The sequence below is a fragment of the Grus americana genome, chromosome 4, assembly GCF_028858705.1.
Source record: "Grus americana isolate bGruAme1 chromosome 4, bGruAme1.mat, whole genome shotgun sequence".
NCBI lineage: Eukaryota > Metazoa > Chordata > Aves > Gruiformes > Gruidae > Grus > Grus americana.
This window is the reverse complement of record NC_072855.1, coordinates 78,615,729-78,622,228: the sequence shown is the minus strand read 5'-3', so window position 1 is coordinate 78,622,228 and position 6,500 is coordinate 78,615,729. Positions and strand designations below refer to the sequence as shown.

The 6,500-nt window shown below is 40.0% G+C and overlaps 1 long non-coding RNA gene across 1 annotated transcript; it reads left to right on the top strand.

Moving 5' to 3' along the window:
* The first annotated feature begins 1,869 nt into the window (after positions 1-1,869).
* LOC129206154 (uncharacterized) lies at positions 1,870-5,301 on the top strand. The gene is made up of 3 exons (XR_008577023.1): positions 1,870-1,981; positions 2,976-3,085; positions 4,219-5,301. It is a non-coding gene; the product is annotated as an uncharacterized LOC129206154 (long non-coding RNA).
* Positions 5,302-6,500: the final 1,199 nt, after the last annotated feature.

The following is a 6,500-nucleotide window of genomic DNA, read 5'->3' as shown; positions in this document are numbered from 1 at the left end:
CAAGGCAGGTCCAGCTGGCATCCACAGCTCCCATCCCAAATAGGTGTGCTTGCACTCTTCCCGACTGCTGTTAAAGAGAGGGCCAGCGGAGGCACGGGTGTGCAGCATTTACCACGATCGCAGCGACTGCTCTGATAGCTGTCTCTTTCTCTGCTTGCTAATCCGTGCTCTCCAGCCTGTTGACTTAAATACCTTTTTGTGACATTTGGAGAATAATGGAGCGCGCTGACCCAGAAGGAGCCTCTGAAAGGCTGTCTGATATGATATGCATAAATCAGAGCCTATTCATTCTTCCATGCGATCCCTTGCTTGCGTAGACACGGCTTCTGTAGCAAAAAATAGAGATAAGTAGAAAAAGCTGCTCAAGGAGAAGACTCATTGTACATGTTACGACAGTCAGGAGAGGGATTAATCCTGGCAGTGGTTCCCTAGTATTTGTTAAGGCGGATGATGCGCAGTGACAATGGCAGCTGCTCCTTTCCATAGCACCGCTGAGGAAACGTTGCCTGCAGTAGCAAAATGTCTCGCTGGGAAGGGGACACGTTTGTGCTGCTCTCGGAGAGACCGTGACACTTACAGCCTTTCTCTAGGGAAGGCTCTTGAAAAGTGTGAGTTAATAAGGTGTTATGCTTATGTATGGTGCCACAGAACTGTTTGTTACCTGTAGATTTGATCATACCTGTGAGCTAGAGACTATGAATTATGTGCCTCTGAAGGAAGATGCTTGAGATTAGGGGCTTGGGCCACAAGAAAAGGGTTTAGGCTGTCCATGACCAGCGTTAGGCTGCATGACTCCTGGTACTTCCATGTTAGTGGGATCAACAGCCTTTCCTGGAGCATGTCTCTAAGCCCTTCCTTTATACTTTTTTCTTTTTTTTTTTTTTTTTGTCCCCAGAATCTGCAGAGAAAGTGAGGCTTTCCTCCTGCTTCACTGAATGTGTTGCTTGAATGCTTGTGTGTAGCTTAGCTAAGGCAAAAGAGAGCTTGCACCATTCAAAACAGCACTCTAATCATTGAGCTACCTAAAAAACAAAGTAGTTCCCAATCACTCCTTTTGAATCTGCTGTATTTGACATAGAATTACTAAACATGAGTGGAACGAGTAGGAGAGAATAAAAAGATTTGATTTCTCAAGGCCGGTGACGAATGATAGTGGTGATGGGAAGTCTTGGCTAATTGTATCTATGCTGGTGATTTTTTTTTCCTTCTCTCCTTCCCTATTGCACAAGCTGCTAAATAACCTTAGGATTAAATATTGAATAAAATGGTTCCCAAGTAAGCGTCACAGCTAATGCACCAGAGAGTCGTGCTAGTTTTTCCTCCACTTCTGGTGTTTAGGGAGTGCTCTTGATACAGCTTTGACTCTCCTGCTTGGCAAACACACAGCTGCGGAGCAATGGGAGGAAGGATGGAGAGGCCCTTCTGCCTGCAAATCAAGCCGGTAACCCTTTCTAGATTGCACAGATCTGCTCTCGGAGAAGAAGCTGTTTTGTTCTCTCTGCAGAGGGCATTCCCAGGGAACAGGCAGTCTTGCCTACACTATTCGCTGCCTAAAGCTGACTTGCCATCAACAAAGACTAAGAGAGGAGGAGAAATGTAAGAAGTGGTTTAAAGAGGCAGCCGTGCTATGACGGAAGAAGGCTTTAGAAGTAATTATGTAAAAAGTGTGAGGCTCTATGCAGAGTTAGGGTCCCTGAATGGATTAATCAAAAAAAAGAAGAGTTATTTTCTGTGAGAAACTTATAAAAAGTAAAAACAAAATGTAGCTAGGTTCAGGTTTTTGATGGAAACTGACTGTGCACCAATAAATATTTTCCCTTTTTTCAGTTCACAGAACAACTAAAAGAAGGTGAATAAAAAACACTGTCAATTCCCCTCACTGTCATCAATACCTGCTTTGCTGAAGCAGAATGTCAAGAAGGAAATTGGGACTCGACATTTGAAGTCTTAAAATTTACTGAATTTTCTCCCCAGCTTTATTGTAAGTAACCGTATCCTCATTTTCTGCAGCCTGGGAGGGGTCTGAGCAGCGCTGAACGAGCAGGACAGCTGAAATGCTTCAGACATAGGCTGTGTTGCTTCAGCTATTGCCAAGGGAAGGCATTTGGCTTGTCAAAGTAGTTTGTACGTAAATTGAGTGAGGTTATTTGTGTTTCAGCGGTTCTTAAAAGTTAAACAGCCCTTTTAGAAGGAAATTTTAGTAAAATCAACACATGCATTCCACCCTCCTCCCAATGGGGAAGCAATTAGAAAAGCAAGGGAAGCATTCCCAAACAGCGTTGCTTAACAGACAAGTTTGAAGTATTTGCTTTCTTTTTTTTTTTTTTTTTCAAATCTAACAATAATACTGACTTGATGTCTCTTTTGTCTTTGTATTTCACTCCCTCGTGGTTTAAGAATAGACAATCATGTATGAATCTTCTATTTTGTAACAGTTTGTGAGTGTTGTTATTGTTATTTTTTTCCTGTTGCATAGTAGGGAAAAGATGCAGAAGATAATGTGTTTGGCCTGTTCATATCTTACATATTCTCAAGAGCTCAATAAGAAATTAAAAGTTCCAGAAATACAAATCTAAATTTGTAAGCATTGCTTAACAGGATCTTTCCTAGCTAATTTTCTAAATATTGGTAGGCAATCCAAGCTGATTACACTTCCAAGGTGAAGGCTGGCAGTTAGATGAGACTTTAAAAAAATTATGCATGCCTCGTTCTAAGATATGGTCTGAAAAATCACTGTATAAGACAAATGAGTCACACCTGAAATTTCAGTTGAGATTTTCAGGGGAATTCTTATTTAATACCTTCATATGCTGTGGAACTGTCATGTAGTGAGAAGTGAATTTACCATCAAATTAGCTACCATGGACGTTACGTTGTCCATGACATAATCACTTCACCATCACCCATTCCCCTTCAGTTCCCAAAAGAAGTGTCACTATCTAATGTCCTCTTTTCTTGTTGCTAAATTGGTGAAGTTCAGCGCAGAGTTCTGCAGTACTGACTTTGAAATGCATGCTTTCGGCTCCTGTATCTTGTTTCTGGGAAGAGCCTATCAACAGAGTGGATTTCAACAAAGTCTGCCTTGGTAAGTACCTTTGGCTGTCACTGTTACTAATGTTCTAACTTGGATAATTTCATTTCAGTCCCTTTGTAAAAACAGATTTGTTTTTCAGACCTTTTCCCCCTTGAGACCACAATGATGTAAATGCGAACAATGCTCTGTGCATTTATGCATGTGCATGTCTCAGAGCCTAGAGGCGGAATTTCCCATAAACATTTCCGAGTTTCAAACAAAAACAGGTTTTCACATTAAAAGCTCCTTTTTATGTTCGCAAGAAAGTGCTGTCTGAGCTGGATGTGCTCAGGCAAGAGCACTTCATTAGGTAATTCTTCTCTCAGCTGTGTGCTCATGAACGATTCCCATTTAACCTCAGAGAAGGATGTACGTATGTGAAGTCAATGAGCTCTTGCAGTCCTAGGAGTCATCCTTTTGGAAACTATTAACAACTACAATAACAAATATAATATTTTTAAAGCTGCTTCCTGAGGTTAACAGCTAAAGGCCATTTGACATCCCTGCTCCATTTTCCATTATATCATACTTAAACTAGAGTGGCGTGGTGTCTAGTCCCCGCAGAGATGTGTGCCCGCAGCTCTAAAGTTTGTCAGGGAACTGAAAGGCACCAGATAGATATGCAGTATAGATAAGTTTGTAGTCATACCAGTGCGATGATAAACTAATCATTCCTCCTCCTCTCTTCCACTCCCTACTCCTCCAAAAAACCCCAGCCCCCAGCCTTTCTTAGGTTTTCTATGTTTTTCTATTTTTCAGTGATGGCCAGTGCCATGGCTTGAGTTCAGCAAGAGCTGCCCGCTTGCTCTAGGTGCGTTCAGCTGGGTAGGTTTGACTGGCTCGGTTAGCCTGCTTTATTTGACTGCAGCCAGTTTCACCTGCAAAAAGTAGCTCAAATTCTGTATTAATTTACAGCCTGCACAAATGCCCTGTATTTTTTGCAAGTACGGCTTTATTTGCAGCCTGGCACTTGGAAGAGTGGTATTGCAGTTGTTCCCTTGGCTTCACGTCATCAGTTTTAAGCTTTCATTCTGCCTGGAATAGAAACGCTATCTTATCTAATGGGAACTATATTTTAGAAGTAAATAACAGAAACTGAAGAGATCCTGGGTGCCACTTTCACTGTTTTTTTTTTTTTTTTCCAGACCATGAAAGTATTACACTACTCAGCACACCAAAGGCAGTGGTAATTCTGTGAGCTTCCCTCCCACCCTGGAGTTTATGTGAGGTAGGCTAGGCTAATGGTTTATAGCAAATTGTAGTAAGTTTTTACACTAAAGGAAAAACACAGCAGGTAGTATGTGTGTAAAGAATATTGGTTTTTCTACTGTCGTTGGAGATAGTGTAACTGCTGGATGGTGGCAAATCAGTATCAGAGTCAGAGCTTTTATCTTTATATGCTGATGGTATTGTAGACCAGTTTACAATGCCAATGATTGGGCTTTTGTCTATTTAAAACATGGCTGAAGACTAATGAGCAACCAACTCCAGTGACCTTTTAAAACTGCAGGTATCTTCAGCCTGCTGAAAAATAAGTCCACAGTTTAAAAATCCAGAGCTATTGTCTTCACACGGAACAAAAAAAAGCATAGGAGTATAAAAAGTTCAACCCCATATTCCTCATCTTATTCTGTGGGAGTTATTCTTGAACATGCAAGACTCCACACATTATTCCTAAGAGTGCTTACATCTGACAACCTCTTTTGTAATATGTCTGGTGTTATCGTTCTTTTCTTTTTAATAATGACCTGCTATTATTCAGAAATAGGTGGGCTACAGTGGTCCAGGCTATTTTAGATCAACAAAGACTGTGCTTTCTAAAGCCAAACTGTGTGAGTACTCTTTAAAACCCTCTTTCTTTTAAAAAAATCTGATGTTCTCAAAAACTTGAGGTTGTACATTTGCTATAACAAGCTATATGCTGCTGCTGTGTTGGGGGTTTTTGAAATAAAATGTTTTCCAAATAAATAGCAAAATTCCCCATAGATACTAGGGTCTCAGAAGTAGCGCTAAACATCTGGCTTGTCTCTGTAGACTGCACCATGTGGTAGCCGAAATATCTGGTTCAGTGCTGTGCCTGTCTCCCAAATATATTCAAAACATCAACTTTTCTTGGAGAACATTTGGTAGAAGCTTCCTTCATTGCTTTAAGCCAGTTCCCATGTGGATATTACTTCTTCAGATCGATGTGAAATTATTCAGATTAGAAAAAAGTGAAGTTGTCAACATTTGCATACAGAACAAAATACTGCATTGAAATTACATGTGTAGGACAAGGAAAATTCCAATAAAGTGTAATATATTTTATTTCCCTACATTTCTATCTTTAATAGAATATTCTCTGGACCAGAAGCCCAATTTCTAAGAAAAAGTATTTATATTACTGAATTAAATCAGCAGTTCTCCTAAGCAGACAAATGCCTGTCATGTAAGAGCAAAACACAGCCAATAAAACTAAGATCTTGATTATTGTCCCCATTTTCACAGCTTTATGTCAGTGTGGTTTGGTAAGGAAAACGAGGTTGCACCAAATAAAGGTTACAGTGCATGTAGCGTAAAGAATAGGCTGAACCAAAGCAATTAACTTTTTGTAGATCTGTAACTAGTTATTGTATGAAGTCATAATGAACTCTTCGTCAGTTAATTTGCCATTATAAGGAAATAACATTCTAACATATAAAATGTACACGGTGACTGAGTTGAATGTGTATACAGCTGTTCAATGGCTACACTTTGCCTAAATTTCTATTTTTTAAATGCTTGTACCTCATGAATCCTACAGTTTTGATTGCTCTTGTAGATCTTACTTTATTCAGGAAAAATCACACTTAAAAATAAGCTGAACTTCACTGAAAACTTTGAGGCTCTGTTCCAGCTCATCTAACCAGACTGCACCCCATATTGGAGAAGCTCCAGAAAAATTCCCTTTGTGTTAGACTCACGGGTCCTAGTTAGGGTGACTGTTACAGAAATTCCCATTTTCCCACCACCAAGGCTATAGAGTTTCTAATTATAGGGCTAAAGAGCTTTTAGATCCTCAACTTCTTCGAAGGTGCGCAAACTCTTCCGTAAGGTGTTTACTTCCATGCTATGCTGTGTCCCTTGCTAGGATTTGTATCAGCAGCAGGTGGCTAATGGAGAGCCGATATTATCATTAATCCAAGACATGATGATTTTTTGCTATATCTGATTAATTGCGTGAAAAGGCACACGTACTAAATTGCAATTGATACTGACCCAGTTAACAAGTGCCAGTGATGTCTCATTCAATCGGTAATTAAAGAGAAGCTTCCTTGCCATTTTATAGAAAACGTGTATTCTCTAGTTGTATAGTTTGTTGCTGCTTAGTTTATAATTTATCTGTGGCAATGGGATCTTTCAAAATCTTCCAAAAGAGGCTCACTGAATTACAAATTCTCTGCAGTTG